The following is a 10,316-nucleotide window of genomic DNA, read 5'->3' on the forward strand; positions in this document are numbered from 1 at the left end:
GTGGCAACTACTGGCACGACCAGAGACCTCCGTAGCAGCTGCATCAGGTCGACATTGGAAATTCGGTTAGGCGAGGTATGATAAACTTGGAGACCACCGATGTGGTTCGCCTACTAAAGAATTCCTTTACGCGCCGTGTGACTCGCTCATGGTGCTCGGCGACACAGCGTTCTATTGGGTCAGGAAGGGGTGAGGGGATCTGAGCACTAATGGATGGGTAGGGTACCTAGGGATGAACGATTACCCTAGGAGATCGCCGCCCTTGTCATGCGACTTGATAGCTGATCGGCCTCGAAAGACTGATGGACAGACGATGAGTCACGAGCTGAGCGGTGCACGCGCATCGGAGCTGTTCAATGCGCTGAATACCTGGTTAATCGACCACCTGTTGCGGTCGCGAGCTCGACGGTGTACGCGTGCCAGAGCTATTAATAACGCGCCGAACAATCAATTATTCGACCACTTGGTGCCGATTCCGTGAATTTGATTGTCTAGATGAATATTTATTTATTTACACATACACCAATAGTATTATATTATCTGTGACATACACTGATAATATAAATTATACATATTACATATAACAAAACAACAAATAATGAACTTTTAACAACAAAATGAATGTAGCAGTGTTTGTGCAGAGGACCTAACTCAGCATATGTAGCAGTTTCAAATCTGAAGCTACGACACTGATTTTCAGTAGGGCCTAAATACGTAACTCATGGACACATGTGTGCAAGAGATGTAATGTATAAATATATAAGAATAATATATAAAACAGTGATAAATATATAAGATAAACACGGGAATAAAGATAAGCGATATACATTAGAAATAGATCCAACGATGAGTATATGAGTATATATTCTAAAATAAATTTTATTTTTTTTATTTTTATTTTTTATTTTATCTTTATTTGGTCTCCTAGCAATTGTTGCACTGATAAGATTTAATATTAAAATTACTGTCTATTTATACTTAGTGTACAATCATTTTAAAGGAAATACAGCATGGTAATTAACAAAAACAATAATAGTTATACCATAACAATCTCTTGAGGTATTTGACATTGGTACAGTTTTTTAGATTCAATAGATGATTGCTTTCCTATGCAATGCTTTCCTATAGAAATCCCCTTCTGTATCGAAGTGAATATCCAAGTGTTGCTTGCAATCATTCAACAGTTTGCAAAGACGTGATACAGTGGAGTTGGCACCAAGAACAGTTCTACGGAACGGTACGGACATTAGACTGATGTAACTACGGGGATAGTGTACGGGCAATCGAAAATGAAATTGGCAAGAAGCTGAGAACAGTCAATTCTGTTCCTAAACAACTTATATAAGAACTTGGAGACTACCGATGTAAGTGGTTCGCCTATTAAAGAACTACTTTACGCGCCGTGTGACTCGCTCATGATGCTCGGCGACACAGCGTTCTATTGGGTCAGGAAGGGGTGAGGGGTTCTGAGCACTGATACCCATCTGGGTAGGGTACCTAGGGATGAACGATTACCCTAGGAGATCGCCGCCCTTGTCATGCGACTTGATAGCTGCTCGGCCTCGAAAAACTGATGGAGAGGTGATGAGTCGCGATTCTATTAATGTTTTACGCTTATCAAGTGATACCATATTGAAATAGATAATTAAATGGATTGTATTTTTAATAAAGTAGAATGAATTGCATTTGTTTCAGATTGCTATTGTGGTTCCCGCGTTACTGTAGCACCTCAATAGTTGTTTTTATGCAACTTAGAATGGAAAACGAGCTGATGGCCCACCCGATGGAAAATGGTAAGATGGTACCATGGACATAACTGAGTATACTGTTTCATATTCTACTGTTCAAACTGAAACATAGTCATGCAAACACAACTACTTCGCGGTAGAAACACGAATGGTATAGTGATGCCTAAGCAAACGACTATTGTACAAAGTTTCCCTCTGGTAAAATGAGTATGTTTATATGCAAATTATTTGTTTATGTGTATGTTCATATGTTCACCAAGTTGTAATGGATCGTTGTTTGTGCATGAAATATATATAAAAAGAAATATTATAGGGGGCTTTTTAAGAACGCAATAAAACCCAAAATACTGTTTTATTTTATTTTATTTTATTTTCGTTTGTTTCCTCGCACGCTCCTCACGTAGATTAGCTCTGTTTGTTCCCCCTCGTTGCAAACAAGTACGGATCATCTGATGCCAAACGGGGTTACCATAGTCTATGGATGCCTGTAACACCAGAAATATCACGCGCCTATTTCTGACCCTTAAAAAGTCTTATTACTTATTACCTATTGTTTAGAGAAAACCTCGGCATGAAGGTCATTCCACAACCTTCGAAGGAGGGGGTAAAGGGATTGTTAGTAAATGCAGACTATCAGTCCCATTGCTAGCAATATACGCTATCAGGTCGATCTCCTCGTGGTTCCCCCTGGAAACCATCGTGCTGAATTCCATGTGTATTCATCACGATGGGCTAACTGACCTGCCCTTTCATCTCACCTGTCGTCACTCACTAATGGGACGCCAGCGTATAACATTAGCGCAGGCGGGGTGACCATTCTATTATCATCTATTTAAAAAAAAACCTTTACGGAAGGGGGGAAGGGGACTGTTAGTAATGGGATCTACCTGAACCATTGCTAGCAATACACCCTATCAGGTCAACCTACACGCGGTTCCCTCTGAAAATCGTCGTGGTTAATTCTAGTAGAATTCATCACGATAGGCTAACAGGCCTGCTTCCATCGTTAGCGCAGGCGGATTTACCATTTCATTATCATACATTAAAATTTATAACTTTATATATATAGTATATAGTCTATAACTTTTTTGTTTTCATAATAAATATATTAATTATTAATATTGTGCATTAAATGCATTTAAGATGTTTTTAAAACAAATTATAGTGTTTATTTGCCATACTGTGCATGTTGCTTTTCCTCTCCAATCTTAGAGGTTAACTGTAATGCAACTGAAGTTTCGATATTGGGATCAATTTATATGATTTGTTTTTTTTTTTGTTTTATTTGGGTCATTGACACCAGCACTGAAATATATATAATAATAACTTAATTACGATTTTAAAGGGAGATTACATGGTTGAATTAAATCTGGTATTGAAGATGCCATATCAAAGTGTAATAAATTTTAGTAACGTATCGATGTACATTATTAATTTAACGAATGTGTGGGATTGATAGTAGGTTTCATATTTATAATATGTTTAATTAATAATTAAAATACAGGAATCAATTTACAATAAATACAACAAAATTTTTAAATTGTCCAAGTTAACAAACACTCTCTGTCGTCGCTGGCCCGTGCGCGGTATGCGCCCGCAGCCAACAATCACAAAGCGCGCGCATCTTGCGAGTGAGTCCCGTGACCAAGCGTCATGTTATAAATATATATATAACAAAATGTTAGTTTATTTGCTTGTTTTTAACTAATAAAAATTCAATTAAATTATAAAAGCTGATATACATATATATAACAAACATTGGTGAGTATTATCTCACCACAAATGCACTACGCATAGAAAACGGTCACTCATTACAAAGGTGTCTTGATCATTAGATTTTGATTTTTAATTTATGTGTATTTAGGGTTCATTATTATCAATAGCTAATATATAATAAAAAAGGTATTGTTTTTTGTACACATAAAAAAAATAATGTAGGCAGCCACAGTCTCCTGTCAGACATAAAACGCACTATTAAAGTTTTTCAGTAGGAGCGGTGTATATACATAGTGTTTAGTTAAAGTGGTGGGGTCCGCTATCTCGAGGGAAGCCAGTTGCAGTGCTAAGCTGGTCTGAATTAGCACTATCTTAATAAAAAAAAATGGTTTAGCTTTAAACCCATCAGGTAATATGACCTCCGAGACAAAGTATAAACTACCTAGTGAATTCGACCCCACTTTTTTATTTTTATTATTATTTATTCTTTTAAACTTAACATAATTTTTTTTAACCGCAACTTCTGCGTGGCCGGTGTTAGTTTATTATATATATGCCTGTGTCCTTCTCTATTCAAAACATTACGCGTGGATGATATTTTATGACTATTGGTTATGATTTTTTTTTATACAACTTAGAATGGCAAACAAGCTGACGGCCTGATGGAAAGTGGTAACCGTCGCCTATAGACATGAGCAGTACCATGGACATAACAGAGTATACTGTTTCGCCCATGATACCCCCCAGGCCTTGCCATTCCTGAGGACTCAAGTGTTATTCCTCTGTACCCAGTAAATTCACGCCATATCCCACCCTTCAAACCGAAACACAGCCATGCAAACACAGCTGCTTCACGGTAGCAACACGAATGGGACAGAGGTACCCAAGCAATCGACTTTTGTACAAAGTCTCCCTCTGGTAAATGATGTTAAGGCACCAAGACAATGAGGTTTATTTTATTAGCCCTGTTGCTAACAAATAATATTTTTTGCTTATATATAATGTTTTTGTCTCTGTTTAATTGTTAGTAACAAAACTGTCTCATTTACTATTAAATAAACCCTTAATTTGGACATATTAAATATCTTGGTTTATTTACTAGTAACAGAACGGTTTTTTGATGTGCCCAAAGTGACAAATTCACCAATGAATCAATCACGATGGTTTCTAGGGGGAACCGCGAGGAGGTCGACTCAAATAGAGTAAGTTATTATTAAATTTTTTTATACTACAAAGGTGCCTAATAACCTTACAGCCTGTATAATGGTAAGGGATCACTGTAGCCCAGCGGCAGACTTAGGGGGAGAATAGGGCAATCGCAAAATTTAAACAACCAGTGAGTGGCATTTTGTCTATAGGAGTCTATATATATAGGGGTGTCACGTGAGCGTTGCTGACCTAGAAGATAAAAATAACCTTAATCCATATTGCAGTTTGTAGGGAAAACCACGGTATTATATTAAATAAAAGACTTCAATATGGAATTAAGATAGTTGTATTTTTCTATAAATTACGTCACATACTTCTATAATTTTATGAAATTATTAAATAGTTCACTCTCCTTTATAACATATTTATAAAGTCTTTTATTTATTTTTATTTTTGTCTTAAGAATAAAAGGTATAACAGGCGACATAGTCGCGACTATCCCTCCCAAGTAGCTATTGAGTGGTGCCATCTAGACTCGTATCATATCAACTCGAATAAATCGAGTATCAAAAATTGAAGCTCTGCGTTTCTTAGCTTTGCGTGAAATGTATTGTGACTTAAATGAAAATATTTAGTGCTAGGTTGTCTACATTTCCACGAATTATATTATATCGCAATGTAAAATTCAACAACGCCATCTATTACCTAAATGTAGCACTAAAATTTATTAGTAGATTAAACATGTAGATAATATTTATCTACATGTTTATGTCTGTTCGCGATAAACCCAAAAACTACTGTACCCATTTTCATGCTGTTTTCACTAATGAATAGAGTGGTTCTCGAGGAAGGTTTTAGTATATAATTTGTCAAGTTTTTGTATACATTGGCTAAAATATGACGATATTTGTTGGAGGTGTCAGAAAAAATAAGCCGTCTTGGACTTTTCGATGAAAACTATGTGACCCGCCCATTGCCACTTTAGCTTGCTTATCCTTCGGGCTATGTCGTTTACTTTCCTTCTTTTATGAATAACCTCGTTTCGGATTCTATCACACAAAGAAACACTGAGCATAATAGCCGTCTCCGGGGGAAAGGGATTGTTAGTAATGGAGACTGAGAATCCCATTGCTAGCAATATACCCAACCAGATCGACCTCCTCGCGGTTCCCCCTGGAAACTATCATGGTTAATACCTGATGAATTCATCATGATGGGCTAACTGGCCTGTTTTCATTCTCATCTATTACCCTTCACTGGTGCTCGGCCAGCGTATCCCATTAGCGCAGGCGGAGTTACCGTTACCATACCATTTTCACCCATAAAAAAAAAATAGCCCGCTCAGTAATTCGAAGCTTTTGCATACAGGCAACCGTGTAGGGACATGCTTCAGTTCTATAAGTCATCACTGGCAACGCGCACTGGTTAAAGATATTCGTCTTCAAACTTTGAGGCGTTCTGAATGCAAAGATATGGCGTAATTTTCCGAACGCTCTACGAACGGTCGAAGTTGGACTTACCTATTCAGCTTTAAGGCTTTTAGTCCACTAATAATCCTATAATATGGACTCTATAAGTTCTCAAATCTTCATTTGGGATACGCACTATATAATAAAGTAAGAATTATCTAATTGATGTCGTATAATACTCGTAGTTTATTTTTTTCAAACTTAATACAGCCGTTTGTGGGGGGAAAGGGATTGTTAGTAATGGGGTCTAATGAACCCATTGCTAGCAATACACTCTATCAGGTCGACCTCCACGTGGTTCCCCCTGGAAACCATCGTGAACAATTCTTGTTGAATTCGTCACAATGGGCTAACTGACCTACTTCATGCTCATCTATCATCCTTCACTGGTGCCCCGCCGGTGTATACTGGTAGCACGGGTGGGATTACCATCCCATTATCACCCATTAAAAAAAAATACAGTCGTTTGTATACATAGGTCTTAAAAATTATTACCTAACTATTGACAAAAACAATTGTGGGTATACAAACAAAAAAAGAAATTCCGTTCCTCCACCTTTTGTGTTAGTTAAAAACTGAGTTATGGTAAATAAGATTCTCGATGGATATGAATAAAGTTCACTTTTCAATGTGATATTATTGTGTATAACACTTATTGTATTGTATATATAACAGGCCAGTTAGCCCATCATAATGAATGCATCAAGAATTAACCGTGATAGTTTCCAGGGGGAACCGCGAGGAGGTCGACCTGGTTGGGTATATTGCTAGCAATGGGGTTTTTAGTCTCCATTACTAACAATCCCTTTCCTCCTGGTTGGGTGGGGTGTTAAGGGACGGACAATTTCCCGTTTATAGAATTCGCTGATTTACAAGTAGAAGTAAATCAGCGAATTCTATAAACGGGAATTGTGGTAAAACCAGTTATTTCGGTTTAAAAACTGAACCAGAGGGAGACTTTGTACAAAAGTCGTTTGCTTGGGTACCTCTGTCCCATCCGTGTTTCAACCGTAAAGTAGTTGTGTTTGCATGGCTGTGTTTCGGTTTGTATGGCGCGCATTTACAGGGTACAGAGGAATAACACCCGAGTCCTCTGGAATGGCAACGCATGGGGGATATCGTGGGCGAAACAGTATACTCTGTTATGTCCATGGTACTACTCATGTCTATAGGCGACGGCTACCACTTTCCATCAAATGGGCTGTCAGCTTGTTTGCCATTCTAAGTTGTATAAAAAAAAGATTTGAAGTAAAAATAAGCGCGTCGTAATCGGTACATTCGTTTAGAAGGTGCGATGCCGCAGACAGATACACAAACACAGACATGTCAAACTTATAACACTCCTCTTTCATTATCGGGAGTTAAAATGATACCTTATATGTATATATTTAAAAATATTTCTACTATTTAAATATTTATGTACTATTTTCATAACTTTACTTATCAATGTTAATAGGTACGTAATTATCTGATTTATTGATAAATTCTTTATATATATATATATAATTGTATGATAGTGGAATGGTAACGCCGATATGTTATCATATATTAACTCGAATATCGTATACCGAATCGAGTTTTAAAAAATTTTATACGGTTCGTTTACTCGGGTAAAGCAACATATTTGGTGCTTGAATTTATGTACAGCCTCAAAAAAAAATATCGCCTTCTAAATTTTAATAACGCCATCTTTTGCCTAAATAAATTCATCTCGGAAACCTTATTGTTGGTTATTTTAATATTATCATAAACAAAATTATTCAAAATTGATCTGTAAAACTTACGCATAAGTGATACTTTGCAAGTGCATCACAGTAATTCAGATGTAAATTCATCCCGCTTCTACATAGTTGCCGTCTTGTTCTCGCTCCGCATCTAGTGTCCGCGAGCTGTCAATTTCTATCGAATCGTAACGCGCTATAAGTGCAGTGTATATATATATATATATATATTGTCACAAAAAAGAATTTATCAACAAATCAGATAATTACATACCTATTAACATTGATAAGTAAAGTTAAGAAAATAATACATAAATATTTAAATAGTAGAAATATTTTTAAATATACACAAGTAAGGTATCATTTTAACTCTCGACAGAGAAAGAGGAGTGTTATAAGTTTGACATGTCTGTGTTTGTGTGTCTGCCTGTGACATCGCACCTCCTAAACGGATGTACCGATTACTACGCGGTTATTTTTTCTTTAAATCTTTTTTTTTTATACAACTTAGAATGGCAAACAAGCTGACGGCCCACCTGATGGAAAGTGGTAACCGTTACCTATAGACATAGATATATATATATATATATATATATATATATATATATATATATATATATATATATATATATATATATATATATATATATATATATATATATATATATATATATATATATATATACACTCCTCGCAAAAATTAAGGGAACATAAAAATTTTTGAAATTTTTGGGTGATTTTCAACAGGCTGTATTTCAGTGAAAAATAATCGTACAGGAAATTTAAAAAAAGGGTTTTGAGCTTGAAAACTCTAGTTTTCAGATTTTTTGGTGAAAAAATTTTTAGAGCTCCGGTTTCCATGCAATTCTTAAACAAAGCTGAAAATAAATTTTTTCTAAATTTTCTAGGTTTCGTTTTTCACTCTATGGGCATGGAAAAATTTTTTCGAGCTACTCCATTGTATAGGTCTCTTAGCGTGTTTATTCAGCTTCAAAAATCGCTTTGGATGGCTCAATTACGATCATTTGTCTCCGAGATATCGAACTTTGAATGCAAAAGCATCCTTTTCCATTCAACTGCTAATATCTCTGGAACTACTGGTCGCACAGCAAGCGGGCGCCGAGTTTCTTTATCTGCATAAAATTTCCAATTAAGCACAGTCAAGAGTTAGTGAAGAAAAAATTTTTTTCCACCTCTAACATTGAATTGAAAAAAGTGGAAAAAAGTGACTTTTTCTCCTTTTTTGGTTACTTGGCTGTATCTTCGCTAATATGGGCGGGAAAGCTAAGGTTTGAGGAAAATTTTACAGTCTATTGTTCCTTAAAGAACGCTTCCCTACGCTATGTTCCCTTAATTTTTGCGAGGAGTGTGTATATATATATATATATATATTGTCACAAAAAAAGACATCGCTTGTTATATACCTTTCATTCTTAAGACAAAAATAAAAATAAATAAATAAAAGACTATAAATATATTATAAAGGAGAGTGAACTATTTAATAATTTCATAAAATTATAGAAGTATGTAACGTACTTTATAAAAAATACAGCTATTTTAGTTTCATTTTCCCTACAAACTGTAGTATGGATTAAGGCTGCAGTATTATTATGGTAACGCTGGTATGTTATCGTATATTAACTCGAATATCGTATATCGAATCGAGTTTTCAAAAACTTTTCTTGGTTTGTTGTTAGGATAAAGCAACATATTTGGTACTTGAATTTATGTACAGCCTCAAAAAATAAAAATCGCCTTCTAAATTTTTAATAACGCCATCTTTTGCCTAAATAAATTCATCTCTGTAACCTTATTGTTGGTTATTTTAATATTATCATAAACAAAATTATTCAAAACTGATCTGTAAAACTTACGCATAAGTGATACTTTGCAAGTGCATCACAGTAATTCAGAAGTAAATTCATCCCGCTTCTACATAGTTGCCGTCTTGTTCTCGCTCCGCATCTAGTGTCCGCGAGCTGTCAATTTCTATCGAATCGTAACGCGCTATAAGTGCAGTGTATTTGTCATCACTCCCGTCTTACGTACTAGACCGATTGAGATAAAAAAAAATATGGTATCAGCAGGTTCTTCTAAGTCCGATATCGCCTCCATCGATGATACTTTGAATCTTAATGTAAGGCGATTAAAGAGGAAAACAAGAGAGGAAAATCTAATAACTATGTCTGAAAGATTTACCGTAGATATTATTTATTTATTTTTTGGAAAACGTACAGCTCAATTACAGTCAATACATAATCAAATTTATATCTATGTTAAGCCATGAATCGTTTTCACATTTGCGTGATGACAATGATCGGTTTTTATATATGCAAAATACATACATACACATACATACATACATTCATACACATATATATACATACACATACACATATATACACACACACACATACACATACACACGCATACATACACACATCTATAATAATTAAAAAGTTATAAATTTTGATGAGACATCTTTTAGCTTGATATATAATAACAAAACAAAA

This window comes from Galleria mellonella, unplaced genomic scaffold, assembly GCF_026898425.1.
Source record: "Galleria mellonella isolate WM207_F2 unplaced genomic scaffold, CSIRO_AGI_GalMel_v1 utg28, whole genome shotgun sequence".
Taxonomy (NCBI): Eukaryota; Metazoa; Arthropoda; class Insecta; order Lepidoptera; family Pyralidae; genus Galleria; species Galleria mellonella.